At 35.6% G+C, this 20,001-nt stretch overlaps 1 long non-coding RNA gene across 1 annotated transcript; it reads left to right on the top strand.

The window, feature by feature from the left end:
* The first annotated feature begins 890 nt into the window (after nucleotides 1–890).
* LOC123834524 (uncharacterized) lies at nucleotides 891–7,353 on the top strand. The gene is made up of 3 exons (XR_006788459.1): nucleotides 891–1,002; nucleotides 6,327–6,439; nucleotides 6,982–7,353. It is a non-coding gene; the product is annotated as an uncharacterized LOC123834524 (long non-coding RNA).
* The last annotated feature ends 12,648 nt before the right edge of the window (nucleotides 7,354–20,001 follow it).

Here is a 20,001-nt window from a genome sequence, read left to right on the forward strand (position 1 = left end):
GGCAGGAGGGGCAGAAAATGTGTGTTGGTGCTCATAATACCACTATGAGCAACTGATCTGAGTCTCACTGACTTTCATGTTGAGCATACCTCAGAATTCCAGGACCCAAAAGGCCCAGAGCTGGGTGTTTTGTCCACAGATGACGAACCCTCACTGGGTGAGAGTTGCTTCTGGGTCATTACTCCCCAGAACTTTTGTCCTTCTCTACTCTGGGGGTCAGATTAATCACTCAGACACAGAGTCACAAGTGCTCAAGGGGAAAGCAGTAGGTGTAATGGGAACTTTCCACTTTCCACTGACTCTGTAATTGGAGTCCAGGGAATGCTGAGGGGACATGGTAGGGTACCCAATTTCAGCTGCTACAAACCAGGGAAAGGATCAGTCACCTTTGCTTCTCAGGGAGTCACACTCAGAGATCTGTCAACTAACTCTAGGGCAGTTCTATACTTTCTAAATTTATGGAATCTCTGTAAAGGGAGGTACAGTGGGATTAAGCCTTTGGTCTATATGATACCAAGTTCTCATCACAAATAAAAAATCCAGCAGAATATTCCTAACATTTCATCTGCTTCTTCATGGTGAATTGACATAGAGATGTTAGGCCGAAGATAAACTTCATAAATTTGGACTGAGCTTTCTTAAAAGAAAGCACAAAATAATCTGTGTCTCTCTTTTCCCTCAGCATAGTCTGTAATCTAATACTTCTTCTCAACACACTGCCTTCAATCTGTCTATACAGTAAACTAGAATTCTTTGTTCAGTGAGAGATAATTCTGTGACTTAGAAAGTTGTCATTAAGTATAGAAATGAATTTATATATATAGAGTCATATTCTGATAATACCTTCCAAAGATAATTTTCATCATCTTGTACAACTGAAATATTATTTTAATTTTCTTCTATTCATGGCATAAGAAAAATTCCAATGGACATATAAGTCAACAAAGTTGAAAATTTGAATGACATCTTCAAATAGATCAGCAAGAACAAGACACTATGAAAGTAAGATTCATTTTCAAGTTATTACTAAAGACTATAAATAATTTTCAGAGTTTCATAAAGAACAAATGTATACTTTCTTCTGAAAATTGGGAAATTAGCCCATTGAATATATGTAATTAATAAGTGATTTAGCTCATTTTCACAAATTACCCATATAATGTGCCTTTGAAATAATTACCATTGTCTGACTAGAACTGTGCATTTTTCTTCCTGCTCACTAGTAATTCAACACTCTATATAATTATAAAGGCATTTTTCTTTCCTTTTGTAATTTTTACCTTATCCTTGCCAACTTTGTTATTTGGCTTTCATTCTTGTGAAAGCAATTATTACAGATATAGACTTACAGCTACAGTGGAGTTCTTATCACTATTTGTTAGCCAAGGTTCTTCTTCTATAGGGGTAATTAATGTCAAGTGATGGCTATCGAAAACTTGATGGGGAGTTTCCCTTGTCCATGGATGGCCCTTTATCCAAGCCTTATTGAGAAAATACTATTGATGTAGCTCATTCCTATGTAGGAAATCTTGATGGACTCTGATTTCTGTTGCAAAACCAGATTTGGGCTAAGAGACCCTTTTCTGATCCCAGCAGGGTGGGGATGCAGACCTATGACAAAAGTTCAGATAGCCAGATATTTTGAAACTTGAATTAGTCATCTAAAGATGAAGTTTGGAATTCATTTCCTATAACATTGACCATGGCAGGGGTGGTGTGCAATAGCAGTAGTGAGTTACTCACACAGGTGAAATAAGTATGTTGGCGGTGCCAAGGATAGTATGTTCACCAGACTATTTTTGGAATGTGGCCCTGACTGGTTTTCCTACTTCTTAAACTCCCACAATTCCAGACCTCAATTCTTAAGACCTCCCATTTCTTCTATGATGTATTCAATATCCTTCCAATAATTTATTTTTATGCCTAAAGGTATCCTAATCATATTTTGTTGCTTGTAAACTACTGCCCCAACTAACATATATATTTTATTATAATGTTAATAATAATGGTGATTTCTTAAATGTGTAAAATTTGTCTCAGTTTTCAAAGTACTTTCACAGGTATTATCATATTTTTGGTAATATTGCAATATACATTATTGCAATATATTTATATATGTACTATATTTATTACAGTATAATTGATATATTAAAAACTGCACATATTTAATGTATACATTTTGGTGAGTTTGCATTTCGCTGGTGATTAGGCGATTAATGATGGTAGGGCTTTTTCATATGCCTGTTAGCCATTTGCATACACGCATAATACTATCACCACAATAAATATATCCATCACTTCCAGAGTCTCTTTGCTTTTTGTGTGTCTGTGATAAAAACATCTAACATAAAACTTACCCTCTTAACAATTTTTTTAAGTGCAAATGCCATTGATACCTATAGGCACTATATTGTACAACAGATCTCTAGAACACATTCATCTTACATAACTATAACTTTATACTCATTGAACAACATCTCCCCATTCCCCTCCTTTAGTTTCTGGCAGCCACTAATCTATTTTCTGCTTCTATAAGTTTGACTAGTTTAGATAATTCATGTAAGTGGAATCATAACAGCATTTGTCCTTCTTTGGCTATTTTATTTCACTTAGCATAACATCTTTCAGGTCCATCTATTGTTGTTGCAAATGCAACTTATCAGATGGGGGTAAATATTTGCAAACATATATTTATTAAGAAGTTAACTTCCAAAATACATAAGGAAGTCTTACAAATTAATAGCAAAAGAACAACAACAACAAAAAAATGATTTAAAAATGGGCAAAAACTTGAGTAGACAGTTCTCCAAAGAAGACATACAGATGGCCAACAGATATATAAAAAGGTATTCAACATCACTAATTATCAGAAAAATACAAATCAAAACTACAATGAGATATGTCCTCACATAAAAAAAAAAAAAAAAAGGATAAGTGTTCGTGAGGTTGTGGAGAAGTATGAAACTTGTCCACTATTGGGAGGAATATAAAATGGTGTGGCTGCTATGGAAAACAGTAAGGCAGCTCCTCAAAAATTAAAAAAAAGAACTACCATTTGATCTAGCAATCCCATTTCTGGGTATATAACCAAAAGCAGAATTATATTTGTTCCATAATATCAGATGAACATAATGAGTCCGAGAGAGGGTAAGTAATTTAGTAAGTTCATGCTGCTAGAAAGTAACAGAGCTTGAAATCTGGTCTCCTGGCACACACGCCAATATTTTCTTAAACCATGCTTCCTTGTTTAGAAATGCAAAGTCTGCAATTTATTTCATTAAAAATAAATCCCTCAATTATGAAATCTTGTCCAACTCAAACCAATACTAATTGGACCAATCAATGGATGATTAACAAAATGTGTTACATTTTTGCTGGCTTTTAAGGTATACAACCTGACAAATACACACTGTCTTTTCTCTCTCCACACTTCACTTTTTTATCAAGGATCATAACAATGAAACAAATATTGATTCAAAATGTAATATTCAGGAATTCTAGAATGAATTTTTAGAGATTCAAGTTATAAGGCAATAAGAGAGCTTTTGAATGTCAGGAGGCTTCCCGGACAATGCTTATAAGCTGATTGGAAACTTCTAACATTACAAACTAATGTTGGAGTATAATGTTGGTTCCAGTTTAAGTTATTCTCTTTGAGATCCGTGGGTTTGTTTTCTGCAAAATATGTTAAGGAATGATAAATCTTTTGTATATTTTAAGTGTGGGTAAAATATAAAATCAATTATCTTCATGTATTTTTTACCCCCAATATTGAGTAAAAACACACTTACTTGCTTAGTTTGCTCATAATAACTACCCCTGAAAGTCAACAGTGGTTCAAAACTGCAACTCTACTAGAGCTCTGAAGTTGTGACCCTAAGGCAAGATTAATAAATTTCTAAAAAAGTAAAAATACACATTCTGTTTGGGGCAGAGGGGAGAAAGGTGAATTTCTGTTTCACTAGGCTGTCTTCTAGGTGACATATTTTGGTCTATCAGTTAGAAATTAGTGTGAAAAATGTCTATTAAGGGGTATGCTTGGGACCAACACCTGTTGGGTGAAAAAGAAAACAGGTTTGACAGAGGAATAAGCCAAATTGCAATGCAGTCTATGGAGGCTTTTGCTGACCCTTAGCAGAGTACTGAGGATGGGAGGACCCTCAGAGCTGTTGGCAATTTAAGCAAAGAGGATCAAACATTTATATTCACACATCTCTCTGTCACTAAATGTGGGCCACTCCAGGAAGTAGGCATGATCTTAGGCCAGGTGACTCTCTTCAGCTGAGATAATCTCTGAAGGGGATGATAGTCAGCATCCTAGAAGCTGGGATAATAAATCCTTACTTCTGTATAGACTTCTAGGTGATGCCTAGTAGTGTCTACCACAGAATGTGTCAGCTGTTACTGAGTGGCGAAGCAAAGGTCTAAGAACTGACCATTGGAAGTCTGGTAGACTGGATCAAAACTATTCTCTCATTGCAACCTAGGAAATGTCACCCATTGAATTCCTTTGTCCTGGTTCATCTGCCACATTTCTGAGTTAAGAGTAGAGTTAGTTTCCCCTAAAACATTTGGATTGTGCAGAGGAAGTATGGAAACTTTTATGAAATTAGGGGTAGTTGCCAAGAGAAAGGAAAGCATGTCTTGGGAAGGTATCCACAATGCCCCAAAATGAACACTGTATTGCTTAGCCTCTGTGGTGCCACATGGAATAATTTATTTTACTAATTATGCAACAGATCTTTATTTATTGCTAATTTTAGCCCAGGCACTAGGTCTAGTGGTAAACTAGACCCACAATGTGTCCATTGTCCTTGATCCTATATTTCAAGAGGGAAAAGGAAATAAACAAACAAATAAATAGTTTTATCGATTGTGGGGACTGTGGTGAAAGAAACAAAGAAAGTAATGTGATTGGCATTAAGGAAAGATACCACTTCAGAAATGAGGGCCAGAGGAAACCTCATTGAGTGGTTCTCTGGTAGACTAGACAAAACTTCACATAGAAGGAACATTTGTGGCAAGCCCACATTATTTTTCTATATTTCTTGATAGAAAAAAGGAGAAAAGGAGGGAAAGGAGCAAGGGAAGAAGGAAAAGGAGGGAAGAAGAAAGATTTATTAAAGATTGCACATTGTGAATTATCCTTTTATACTGCTGTTCTTATTTTGAAGGAAATTAGAATGTATTCTATTCTACTGTCATAAAAATTTAGAAATCTTATACCTGTCTCAGGGACAGTTCAGAGAAAATTGCTAGATATAAAATTACTATATTTAAATGACTATCAGTGCTCTTGAAACTTCAATTAGCCAGAGTGGTACTCAAAGCCATGCAGCCAGGAAGCAAGATGGTGGGGAGGGCAGAAGAGTGGGTTAGGCAGCTGTTTTAAGGACGTACACTTTCATAAAAATATCATGCAGAGCCCAGCATGAAATAGGTATTTAGCACATGCTTATTGAAATGCATGCATGTTAATACATAATTTTCTATACAAATAGTAACACCAACAAACATATTGACTCTGTACTCAGTGTAATGCTTTCCCCTACATTTTTATGATTGAAGGAAATTGTAGAATTAAAAATGATACCAATTCTTAAGGAATAAATGCATAAACTCTGGAACCACAGAAGAATGTAGAAGAAGCTGTATATAAAATTCTTAAATGAATAAACAATGCCCATAAAATTGCTCCTTTGGTGCTTAAAAAAAAAAAAAACACACACACACACAAACTTATTGGTTTGGGGAAATGAAGATAATGTTATCTATTTTATTTGGTATCATTATGGCTTATGAAACCCATTCCAATTTAGTTACATCTGCAAACCATTGCAATAAACTTTATTTACCCCACTGATGCAGATAAAAATTGTGTTTCAGGAAATGTACTTTGGGTAAAGAATAAAAAGTGTATTCTAGAAGTGAGCACATATATAACTAGTAGAGGACTGTGGTAGCCAGTTTCCAAATATGGTTCCCAAATGAATCAAGACTCTTGGTCTTTGTACCTTTGTGTGGTCCCCTTCCATAGTGATTCAGGGTTGGCCCTGTATGATTAAGAGAATACAGAGGACGTGATGCTGAGTGACTTTTGAGATTAGGTCATACCAAGCTTTGCAACTTATACCTGAGTTTTTTAAGATGTTCCTTCAGGAGGTCAGTGCCATGAAAGAATTCTAGCCACTCTGAGACTCCCAAGCTTTGCAGAGAGGTCACTTAGAGAGAGAAAAAGAGATGCCTGACCAGACCTAGTTATTCTAGCCATTCTAACCCAGGCACCAGACATGGGAAAAGAACCTATCTTCTGTTTCTAAATTCAGTAGACCCCATGGAAGAGAACTGAAAAACCCAGCTCACATCCAAAACTATGGCCCAAGACATATGGCCCCAATCAAGCCTTACCAGTCATCTCCTGTCATACCAGATGCTCCAGGTAAGCTAAGAGCCTTCCCTCTATGCCCTGACAAAATATCTGAGCCACAGCATGTTCACATAATGCAAATGGTTGCTGTTTTAATCCAATAATAGCTTGAAATGGTTTGTTACTCCAGAAAATATACCAAAACCAAAATTTGGTACTGAAAGTAGGTTTTTGTTAAAACAGAAAAGCAAAACGTGTGCGTTTGTATTCGAAACCAAATATTGGGTGGCAGTGTGAAGGACTTCAAGTAGACAGTGTGTGGCAGTGGAAGGATAATGAGAAAAGTGTCATTGGAGACTGGAGAACAGATAAATTGTGTTGCATAGTGGTGGAAAATTCAGCAAAATTATTGACAGAGATAATGTAGATGTAGTAGTTTTAGAATATGTCCACAGATTCTTGGATAACCCTCCCCTTTAAGAAATGGAGCTTAATTTTTGAGTGTGGGCTAAACTTAGTGACTTGCTTCTAATGAAATAAAATGACTTCAGAGATTGGGTCATAAAAAGAACTGTGGCTTCTCTCTTGCTCTCTCTTTTGGATCACTTACTCAGGAGGAAGATAGCTGTGATGGTAGAAGGACTCCCAGGCTGTCCTGTATACTGACATCTTCAGCAGCAGCCAGTGCTGAATGGAGCCATTCTGCCAATAGCTGTTGGAGTGAGCCATCTGGAGTGATGATCTCTCAGGTCCGGACATGCCTTCACACAGCTGCAGCCTCTGCTGACATCTTGAGTGTAGCCGCATGAAAAACCCTGAGCTAGAACCATACATGGAAGGCACTTCCAGATTCCTGATCCTCAGAAACTATGTGAGAAAATAAGTTTTGTTTCATTGTATCTCACAATGTTAAGTTTTGAGGTAACTTTTTACACATCAATAAATAATGGAATATAAAGTAAAAATGTGTCTATGAACTGGAGAATCTGGGTTTAGCAGGAGTTAAGGGAGAATTTTGGAAGTGCCAACTGGTTTCTTTTAGTTGTGTATAATGAAATATGGCTATAGAGAGATGAAGTAAAGAAGGAACTCATCACTTTTCAATCTGAATGTTGAAGATATATAAAAGAGCTATAACTAACTTCAGACATCAAAGATTCTCAATTTAAGGAATGGCCTCTAAACAAGGATTGAATCCAGTACAATTCGACCTCTGTGCCATAATGGGATAAAATTTGCAGGAACAAGTAAAGTGTATTTTGCATGTAGATGGGATGTGTGTTGTTGTGGTCAGAGAGCTGACTGGAAGACTGCGTTGTCACAAAGATGGCAAAAATATTATCTCCAAAACCACAAGCTACTCCTGAAACATGACCTTTCTAATTCCTATTCAAGAAGTGACATTTATTTCTCCCCCCGCCTCCCCAGAGTTGACTGAGCTGACTGTAACTACCATGGCATACAAATACAGTGGAAGTGATGTTGCCCTGGTCCTGGGTGGAGCCTCTGGCTGGTTAAGCAGCTTCTTTTTCCTGTGTCTTGGATGCCAGACACCATGTAAGAAATGTGATTATCTGAAACCACCAGATAAGGAAAGGCCCTACAGGATAGCACATTATGTGGAGAGGCCAAGAAGCACTTAAGTACCAATGGTGTGAATGAAGAACCTATCTTAGAAGTAGATGCTCCGGCCCCAAACAACCCAGCTGAGATGTAGCCCCCACCTGAGCTCATCTCTATTTCCTGATCCAAAAATGAATCAGATAAAATGGTTATTTTAAAATACAAAGTTAGGAATAATTTGTTAAATAGCAATAGTAATTCCATGTGACATTTGGATAATGCTCTATCAAGAAAGCACAAAGCAAACCTAGTGACTTGATTCTAGCAACTAAATTACAGTAGAAGTGATGGGTGCCACTTTGGACATTCAGTTATAAAAAGACTATGGCTTCCATGTTGGTGTGTTCTCCCACTCTCATTTATTCTCTCTCTCTCTCTGAGAGGAAACCAGCTACCATGTTGTGAGGCTGCCTTGGATAAAGAAAGGCCAACTCTTATGTCATGATGCCACTCAGGTTGCCAATGAAGTTCTCCATATGGCAATGAAATGAGACCTGAAACGAACCATGTGAGGAAGCTTGGAAGATATTCTGAGGCCTGCCAATAGTCCCCTCAGTGAGCTCAGAAATAGATCCCCACCTTTACCTCTCCACCCCTGTTGAGCCTGGAGACCATTTGCACTTCAGTAGGCAGCTTGAAGGCAATCTCTTGAGAAATCTTCAACCAGAACCAGCCGGCTATGCTGCTTCTAGATTGCTGAACCGCAGAATCTATGCGTTAATAAATGTATGTTGTTTTAAACTACTAAGTTTGGGGTGACTTGTTATGCACCTATAGATAACTAATACAATTCTCTTCTGTCTTAGACCTTTTTTGTTTCCTGTTCTCTGTCTGCTTTTAAGATGTTTACCTTTTGCTATTCTTATAGGAAAAGGTAAAATGCGTCAGGTAGCAATTTTCTCTGTATTTATCTTACTTGAGGTTCATAGTTATTCTTGAATTATTGTTCTCATAACCCTCTAAGGATTTAGAAAATTGCAGCCATTTCTTTCCACATATTGTTTCTCTTTCTGAGACTCCATTTACATATATGGTAGATCGCACTGCATCCCTAGACTTATCATGTTTTCTTTGTGCTTTTTCCATCATTTTTATTCACTGTTCTTCTTTCTCAATATAGTGTTCTGACTTATCTTCCAACCTATTAATGATATCTTCAGGTATTTGTAATCCATTGTGAAGCCTACCGTTTGCATTCTTAATTTTGGTTACTGTGTTTTCATTGACTAAATTTCCATTTTCTTAAATACTATTTATTTTCAGAAGCTCTCAATTATATCTGTTTCTTTGAAAATATTCAGAATACTTATATTAAAGTCATTGTGTAACTCCATGATCTTTAACTTATTCAAGATATTATTTTAAAGTCATCATATAACTCCATTACCTGAGTCCTTTGTGTGTCTGGCTCTAATATCTATATTTTCTTCTTCTTCTTTTTTTTTTTTTTTTAAGTAATCTCTCTGCCCAATGGGGAGCTTGAACTCATAATCCTGAGATCAAGAGTCACATGCTCTACTGACTGAGCCAGCCAGGCACCCCCATATTTTCTTTTTAAAAAAAAAAAAAACATTTTCTTTTTCCCCATGTGGCTGATTATTTTAGGGTTAATAATATAAGTTGTATATAATTAAGACAATATCATGTCTTCTTTTCCTCCAAAGGGATAGATGTCTAAAACTAATAACCTTCCATGAGCTTAATCTGATTATAAGCAGCAAGATTTTTTGAAGTTGGACTTCATTGCCCTGGAGAGGTTGGAGAGCCAGATCATTTCTAGTATACACCCTTACTCTTAGAGTATAGGCATTGCTTACTTGGCAGCTTCTGGACTTCAGGTCTGTCACTTCTAGCCCCATGGAATTATCAAAAAGTTCTGCTCAGCTTCTTAACTTCTCACTTGCATTTAACATTTTCCAAATACTAGGTTCCTCTTTCTATTTTTTTTTCTTCAATATCTTAGATTCATAATTTTTCAGTGCCTTGTTAGCTTCCTGATGCCTTCAAGTAGATTTTTAAAACATATTTTGATTAGTTTTTCTATTTGTCATTGGTCCATATTTCCTAGTCACTATGCCAGAAATAGATATTCCTTCACACAAATTTTTTTATATCCCAAGTGAGAGAGAATTCATTTACTTTGTAGGGGAGCTGCTCTTCTGTTTTAGGGAAAAGATAAAAAGTGTGTGTGTGTGTGTGTGTGTGTGTGTGTGTGTGTGTTGTTCTGGCAGATATCTTTTGATAAGAAGGTATTCTGTGCATACATTTTGTCCCTGTGTTTATTTTTATCTCTTGTGTTATATCACCATTTTTATTACAATTTGTTGATTAGGTAGAGGTTATGTTGATGTGGGGGCAGAAGACATATGGAAAATCTCTTTACCTTCCTCTAAATTTTGCTGTAAACCTGAAACTGCCCTAAAAATATGAAGTCTTAATAATAATAATAAAACTTTGTTGAACTATATAACTATATCTTAACCACATTTGGGGAAAAGGAGAGGTAGATCCTGTTTCTCTTTGGTATAAAGATAATAGTAGTCAGCTATGATACAGTAAGGGGTGACCTGCTATAAGAAAATGGATTTGTGATTATGCTTCTCTGCCCAAATTCAGAACCATAAAAGGTATTAAATCAGAAGTACTGGTGGACTGATGGTAATGGGCTTTTTGAGATGCTGAAAAGCTGAAAGCAGGTATGTACTATTCCCTGAGGGTCACCTTAGCATTATCTTTTCTGTTTGTCTATTTTTCTGGGTGAGGATGTGGCTTTGCTGATACTCAGTATGGTTCAAGCACCAGAAGAGCCTTGAGTTTATAAATATTCCCTTAAAAAGAAGCCCATCAATTATGTGTAAGCTCTTTCTACACAATGACTAAATCAATAAAGGAATTTTGAACTAACAAGAAATAGAAACTCTTTGAACCCCCAAAGGTGTTCCTCATGCCAAATCCTGTGGCCAATTCTTAACCTCTTGTCTTACCAAAGTCTCTGTGATATTGAGTCTGAAAGAGATTGTTCCACATGGCTTTTAATATGTCTCATTTTCCTCTTATCACTCTGTCTACTCCTTCTGAGACTCCCTTACTAGTTTGTATTTCTCTGATACCATGCCTCAGGGTTTGGATTTCAATTCTCTTTGTTTCTCTATCTGTATTCTCTCTTTGGGTAATTTTGTTCTATCTCATGGCTTGAAATATTTAAAGTAGAATTCCGAAATCTAGTCCAAATCTATCCAAAATTTTCCCTTGAACCCCAAATTTATATATCTTGCTCATTGATCATGTAAAAAAGAAAATCCCAAACGTAACTGACCAAACTAGAATCATGTCTTTACATATATCTCTGGTTCTTGCCAAAATTATTCTTCCGCAAGTATTCTCCATCATCATGAATGTTTCCATTAGTCACTCAGCTGTTAGGTTATGAATCATCCTCAATTTCTTTCTGTTGTGAATATGCCACATCTAGTTAATCTGTCTGTCCCACTACCTTATTTTGATTGAATCTAGCAAACACTATAAGTTCTTCCACTGATACTACCATAATTCAACTCTCCATCATCTATTTTCTTGAGTATAATCTCTTTATTGGGCTCTCTGCTTCCACATCTACTGCCATAGTTCAATCTCCATATATCCTCTGGGTAAACTTTTTTTTTTTTGGAATGAGCATTTACAAAAATCAACAGTATCTCACACTATTTGTATCCCTTCAACAGATTCCACATTGAAAGCCGAAAAATTCAGATTCTTTAGTGTAAATAACAAAGCCTTATATGATCTGCCTGCTGCATAACTCTCACATAATCTTCTACCATTTTTCTTGTTTCACTATGTTCTAACTGCTTTGACATTAATTTTGTGTCTTAAACAAACAAGCTTTTTCTTGCCTTAAAGTCCTGCTGTTGCCTTTGCCTAGAATATTCTACTTGCAGATTTTCACAGGGTTGATCTCTTTTCATTACTCAGGTCTTTTTTCAAATGTAAACTGCTCAACATGCAGTTCAATGACCAGATATTGCTAGGGAAGAAGCCAAAGGGAAAATTCTGAGGTGCTGGACATGGTCCATATCTTGATCTACATGGTGAACATGCAAAAATATGAACAAAAAGTGATGGAGAAAAGGTTAAAAAAAAGGAAAGAAAGAAATTAAATTATTCAGAAATCTTTCATGATCACCTATTTGAATGGTCTACCTAACCCCACCCACTTGAGTCTCTCTATCTCATTACTTTTCCTTTATAGAAATTAACACTTCCAGAAATAACCTAATCTATTTAAATGTTTTTGTGTTTATTTTATGCCTTCACCAGATAGAATATAAGATGTTCAGGACATGCCTTTTGCTTGTCTTTTTCACTGTTATATTTCTAGGACCTTGAACAGTACCTGGGACGTAGAAGGAGCAAAATAAGTGTTTGTTTGAATGAACTAGAGCAGGGGCTTACCATATTTCGTTCATTTAGTCACTTTACAATATTCAAATAACATATGGAAGGACACAGACACCTTGATTAAACTCCTAAGAATGTGGTCACAATCCATTAATTCTCTCTGTTCCCTAAACAAGGAAAAAATGTTACATGATACATGCTGGGAGATCTGCATAATATCACTTTCTTAGAAATTTATTCTCCTCTCTCTCAGTATCACTGATTGAAATTCTATTCATTTTCTTCTGATAATTTTCCTTTTGAAGTCTCTCACAAGCCCCTACTGTCTCAGATAGATATTATCTCTCTCTCTTTTCAGTCACTCTCATGAACATTCTTCCTCCATCCTGTGTGTATTAAAGATATCTGGGTCTTGAATATTTCTGACTTAGGAAGCTTCTTGAGAGGAGAAAAGAGCCCATGTTTATCTCTTATGTCTCTAGTTCCTCATAGTGCTGTCTACAGATTATTTTTAGTAAATATTTTAATCAAATTTCCTCTAAAATATCTCAGATTGCTGAAAGATAAGACCATTTAAGATTAGCAGACAGTAAATAGATCATTTTGAAGAAGATGTAATTAGGTAAAGAAGTCTTCAGTGCAAAGTCCTCCTGACTTATTTCCTTGCTTATTGTCTCAACTCTTCCAGTCAATTCCCCATATCAAAATTTACTAGAGCCATAAGACTGATCATGATTCTACTGTTTAAAATACTTCAGTGGATAAACTCTGCCTTAGAATCAAAAAGAAGTTTCTTAAAATGTCATACAAGTGTTGGCTTCTGCAGCCTACATACCATCCACCACCACCTCACTATTCACATATAGCCCCAGAATATGTCATGTTCACTTCATGCTTGTAGAATGTTGCATTATGCATAGGGGTACTGTTAATTCCCTTTATCCATTTGGAGTATTCATTTTATCCTTCAAAATTTAATTCAAGTGTTACTTCCTCAGGAAAACTCTCCCTGATTTTCTTAATTCAGTCAGGTGCTCTTATGTTGTATGGAAACAGTCTTGGGCAAAATCCCATCATAGGCCTGCCTACTGTAATTGTTTGATTTTTTTTATCTGATTAAACCACAGGATTATGATTCCTGCCTCTGAAAAGGCCTCTGGTTTTTTTGCCTCCATATCCCTGATACCCAGCAGAGTGCTTGGAAATTAATTTGGTATTAAAAACCAAAGAGGGAGACAAACCATAAGAGATTCTTAATCTCAGGAAACAAACTGAGGGCTGCTGAGTGGAGGGGGGTGGGAGGGATGAGGTGGCTCTGTGATGGACACTGGGGAGGGTATGTGCTATGGTGAGCGCCGTGAATTGTGTAAGACTGATGAATCACAGGCCTGTACCCCTGAAACAAATAATACATTATATGTTAATTAAAAAAAACTTTCTGGCAAATAAGTGGGTGAATGAACAAATGAATGAATGGATGGTTGGGTAGATATACTGATGAGCAAATGACATGCAGTCTTAGTTTGGGAGGATAGGTGCGATTCCTTTCTCTTTAAGAAAAAAAATGAGTGTATTATTCTTGGGAATTACTACTACTATTTCTTATACTGATTTTGACAAATAAGAAGTAATATATCTAGATGATGAAAATATACTGTGAGGGAGAGTCAACCTAACATGAATGACCTGGGAACTAAATAATTAGTTTAGGGGCTCTGGGAGATGAACGTTTAATACACTCAATTGCTTAGTCATTCTTTTTTCATTGTCATTTATCACTGTCATTCCTATATCTGGTAGATATTATAGATGCAAAGAAAAAGAGGAGATATTGTGACATACTCAATGTCGAAAGCATATTTTGAGCTCACGTTACTGTCTCAGCAAAGACATTGTCAAATATTGCGTATTCTAGGTCAGGTCTGCTCCCTTGAACCATGAGGTCTTTGCTTTCCTTGGGCAGGATGCCAGTTTGACATAAAACAAAGTGGAAATGTGTAGTGCTGAAAGATATTTGGGGCATGGCCCCTGAAAGCCCTAACTCCTATGTGCCGGGCTTGCATGACATTACGCTAAAGCATTCCAGAGAATGGAAAATCATAGCTGGCCTGTAGCCTAGATGATGACTTATTCATAATAATATTTCAAGGAGAACTTATTTTGCCAGAGATGCAAAGAAACACATGGCCAACCATTTTCTAAGTGACCTCTTTTCTTGGAGCTTTGATACCTAGCAGATTTTAGGCAAGAATTCTATTTATGAAACAGCTTGAGTATATATTCTAGGATATCAGAAACCAAAGGTTACAGTACAAAATATAATTAAGTGATAAATTAATATTGCCAAAAGTGTGTAAACTCGAATAACAATCTGAGCGAGCATTTGGGGCAAGACTAGAAGGAAAATAGTGGCAAGTATATAAATGTGGTAGAAAATGTAGAGAAGAGAAAAAGATATTTCTAGAAAGAGCTATTTGAGAATAATTTAGTCACAGGACATAGGATCACACAGATTTGGCAGCCATCAAGAACTGGTCTTCAGCAATCATAATAGCATGATTCCACTAATTATCTGTTCCCAAAGACTTGAAGATGGTTGCCCTTTAATGGTACAGCACAGACTGTGTTATGTCATCAATGTCTCTATTCTATGAGGAAGACATTTTGAGTTTAGGATCCAAAAGAAGAGAGTCTTACTGACAAAAAGGCTTGAATGATTCCTTTGCTATTCCTTCTCCCATTTCACAAGAAACACTGGGTTTACAAATTCAGGTCAGAATGAAAAATTATCATGGTAACTCCCCAGATTAATCAGAAAACTAAAATAATAATAATAAATAAATAAATAAATAAATAAATAAATAAATAAATAAATAAAATCCAGAATCAAACAGCAAATATCTCAGCATGTGACAAGAACAATATAAAACATACAGAACTGAATCTATACTGGGCTAAAGCCCTTAGATACACCAAGAGTTACCACCAGCTCCTTGATGGAAAATATCTGGGGAAACAGTTTTTGTATCTCCACAGTGAGCTGATTATAATCTTTCTTACAAGTGTAGATTTAGACGTCACTATCAACAAAATCTTTGCCAACTTCACTAAATCCTGCCTTAAAAAATAACTAAAACTGTCTTGATATTATATATGTTGTATATAGTCATTCTGAAAGGGCCGTACATATCTGATAATAGGAATTAAAGTTCCATTGTCCAATGTGGGCAAAATAGGTGACAGTGTTGTGGTAAAGGAGTGAAGAGTTAAAATATAGAATAGGCACAGTGCCTGGTTTGTATTAAGAGCCATTCCTGCTCCAATGATTATTCTACAGTTTTGTCTTTGTTGTATTTTGATGTGATTTATATAACACAGGAATAGTGTTAAGTGCAAAGTGCCTTTGTGACTGAATTTATAAAAATATATTTATATGTTGCCTTATTTGATAGAGTTATTTCACATATACTAGCTCAAGAAATAATGATCACTCGAGGGAACAGCTGTCAGTCTGTTACTCAGAAAAACACAATATTTCTTGAACTGCTACTATGTGTATCATGAGGCCTACCGCAAGAAGAAAGAGAAAAACTATCTAGTTCTCTCTCTCAAGTTTATATAGTAAAAAGGATGAATTATTAACTCATTTTACAGAAAAAAGAAAAACTGAACCTCAGGGAGATGGTAGTGCTCAATCTCAAATAAAAATAATAACAAAAAAAATCAACTATGAAATTCCCCTTGAAAGTAAAAGGATAAGGGTTTTACTTCAAAAAGAGAAGAAAAATGTGTCTCAGTGAGCAAGGAAAGAAAGATGGAAGAGAGTAAAAGAGAGTGTGAGGAAGGCAATAATGACCTTTGAGGAGAAATGCATTAAGAAGGGCTAGAAATTGAAATCACAACATCACCCTCATACTTAGGTCCTATTCTAGTTCCTCTTCTCCTGCCTTCTTCCCTTTTTCTTATTAGAAAAATAAGTAAAGCATATCGTTTTCTAATCCTATCCCTGTCATTTTCTGAACTACTACGAGGTTCAATGAAACTAAACATTGCGTGAAGGCGGAAAATAGATCAATTCATAAGAGGGAAGCAATTGCCCCAGGATCCTTCTCTTGAAAATCTCTTTTATCATTGGGATGGATTTTCTCTATGTCCTCAAAGCCATTCTATGAAGGAATGCTCCCAATAACATTTAAGAAAAGACAATATTATCCCAATACTAACTGTGGATTCATTACTGTACTTTTAGTCCATAATGTTTGAAGCATCAATTATCTCTTTTGTGAGAAAAAGAGTGAATTTATGACCCATGACAGCAAAGACAATCATTTTCTTTTCAGAGCCATCTGCACAAATTTATTTCCCTGACGGATTCTTTAATTGTGCTTCTTAATCAGATCTGTTCAGACCCCTGAGTTCTCTCAAGTCCCTGCTCATTCTCAACCCTACCCTCCCTTCCCCAACAGACAAATCAATAATGACTACAGTGTGTGCCTTTTCTTTGTAAAAACATTAATGCCAAAATCTCCATGCAAAAACTTCTGAGTATTGCGCTCTATAGGCGGCCTTTCCTGTTTCTTTTACTCTCCCAAAACATCCTCTAAGCAACTTAGGCTAATTTAACTATAACCTCACACATAAAACTTCAAAATATGTTTTGCAGAAAAGAATCTTCATAATTGTCCAAAGGAAATTTAGAACTTAATCTTTTCAAACATTATGCTCTTAGTGTTAAATTATGAATCATTTAATAATTAGGGAACTTATAACACTAATGTGATTAACAGTTAAAAACACGTTCCTGTAGGTTATTTTTTTTCTAAATTAATTAGATAAAGAAATGAGCTCTAAGGTAGTGTGCATTGGGATATAGGAGGAAAACAGCAGAACTTCTGTTTCTACCTACTCTTTTATTTAAAAAAAAATAAATGCAGGGGCACCTGGGTAGCTCAGTCAATTGGGCTTCTACCTTCAGCTCAGGTCATGATCCCCGCATTGGGCTCCGTGCTCAGCAGAGAGCTTGCTTCTCCCTCTCCTTCTGCCTGCCTGTCAGCCTACTTGTGATCTCTCTCTCTCTCTCTGTCAAATAAATAAATAAAATCTTTAAAAATAAATAAATAAAAGAAAAAAAGAAAGATATGCAATTTTAAATTCATTCTTATATACACTTGGCAGTCATCCCTTGGCTTATTTTATTTCTCACAAGTGATATATGCATCATACCGTGGCAAGCATGGGAATGACATTTATGTGGTTAATTTTATAAAAACAAGATCTTTAAGTAGTAAAATTGTTATAAAGCTATAATGTTATCAAGTGTGATCATGAAAATATTTTGTAGTACATAAATCTTCGTAAACTAACACATAACAAAGACCTTAGAAGAATTGTCAAGTTTAGAGAGGAGTTCATTTTTTCCTTTACAAAAAGATGAGGTTTTTAAAGTATTTGACCTTTACAATAGCAAATGGTTACTGGTAGGAATCTATTAAAAATGTACGTAATGTGTCCCTTTAAGTTAAAGGAACATATTACTGATGGAAAAATGTTTAACCAAAAATTTCAAAATTATTGAAAAGTATTTCACTGTTAATTGTATTATTTAGTGAAAACAAAGAGGTCTTTTGTTACTTTATTTATTATTATTTTTTAAAGATTTTATTTATTTATTTGAGAGAGAGAGCACATGAGAGGGGGGAGGGTCAGAGGGAGAAGCAGACTCCCTGCCGAGCAGGGAGCCCGATGTGGGACTCGATCCCGGGACTCCAGGATCATGACCTGAGCCGAAGGCAGTCGCTTAACCGACTGAGCCACCCAGGCGCCCTTGTTACTTTATTTAAATACAATTTAAAGATATTTCTGAAATAGCATTTACTTCTTTATATCTTTCCTTTTATAAAATGTTTTATCTATATTTCTAATCAACAAGAAAATAACTTTCAAATGTATAGATAAATAGCATGAGAGCAAATATTTTTGATAAGATTGTATAATCACAAAAAATATAGAGAAAAAATATGAATGGAAGACATCTAAGGTGATGAAGAAACTATAAAACTTATGAACTCTGAATCTCCTTCTTTTCATATATTCACACTGGGACTTAATTTGCTTGCCCATCTCCAGAATGATTCTGCCTTTTTTATTTTTTATTTAAATTTAATTTAGTTAACACAGTGTATTATGAGTTTCAGGGAGAGAATCCAGTGATTCATCAGTTGCATACAACACCCAGTGCTCATTACTTCAAGAGCCCTCCTTAATGCCCATCACCCAATTACCCCATCCCTCCTACCCACCTCCCCTCCAGCAACCCTCAGTTTGTTTCCTACAGTTAAGAGTCTCTTATGGTTTACCTCCCTCTCTGTTTTTATCTTATGTTATTTTTTCTTCCCTTCCCCTACGTTCATCTGTTTTGTTTCTTAAACTCCATGTATGAGTGAAATCATATGGTACAATACTTTTTAAGTGCAGGTTGGTATAAAACTCAATTGTCTTGACATCTAAACCTCAGTTTCCGTTCAGAATGCCACGCACAAGCCTGTATAATATGGCTCTTCTTCCTTTCCAACCTAATCACATAATATCCTAGGTATATGGAACTGCTTACAGTACCTACTATAATCCATGAACTCTCTTTCTACATCTTTGCATCTGCCATGTTGGTTTTTTCTTTTCAATTTCATGCCCTTCTCCAAAACCCTTGTTGCTTTTCCAAATTCATCATTCAAAGATTCAGCTTAGGCATTATCCCTTTTAGAACATAAAAGGATCTACGTGACAAAAAAACAAAAAGAAGCTCTAGTAATATGGTCTAAACTCTCATTTTATAAAGAAAGGCCCAAATAAGTGGTGTGCCCAAAGTGAGCCAGTAACCTAGTACCATAACCCAGGAATTTTTCAACTGTTCCTCACTAGTTTCCAACTCTGATCAATAAAAATTAACTATTTTATATCTAGTTACTTATTACAAATGCCTTAGTATTATTTGTCCCTAAAATTAATTATAGAAAACAGATTAGATTGTTTTCCAATTAAAGTACTAGACATATTTTAATTTTATTGCTTATTAGATATTTCTTACAACATCTTTAAAGGGTGATTTATATCTATCTTATTATTTATACAGAAGCAAATCAAAGATATTGAGGGAATATATTTAATAATCCAGGGCAAACCTGAATAAGTACAAGGGATATTTTATAGGTTAATTAGGGCCTAATTCACCCATCATAAGACACATATAAGGTTGTTTTCTTACCTACTGAGCAGATCAGAAGCACTTTTTACTGAATAGGGTTTTGCAATGGGGGATTTCAAAATGCACTGTATCTTAGAGAATATTTTCCAAAATAAGAAAACTTCCAAAAATAAGTTCCATGTAGATAAGTGTGTTTTTCCCAATTATGCCTTCACCTGTTCCTTCTTTAACTCTTAGTCAGCTGGAATTTGATCTTCAAAAGGTTATAGCTAGTACTTTGATTAAAATATGACCTTTGTTAAAGTTTTAATTTGGTGCTTCATTTTGTTAGGTAAATATAGTTAAATACATTAAAATTCTCAGTTTTAAATTAATAATAGATAGATAGCAGGCATAAGATTTTAGCCATGTA

This window comes from Mirounga angustirostris, unplaced genomic scaffold, assembly GCF_029215605.1.
Source record: "Mirounga angustirostris isolate CCGP_5_RB_7025 unplaced genomic scaffold, mMirAng1.0.hap1 SCAF_1, whole genome shotgun sequence".
Taxonomy (NCBI): Eukaryota; Metazoa; Chordata; class Mammalia; order Carnivora; family Phocidae; genus Mirounga; species Mirounga angustirostris.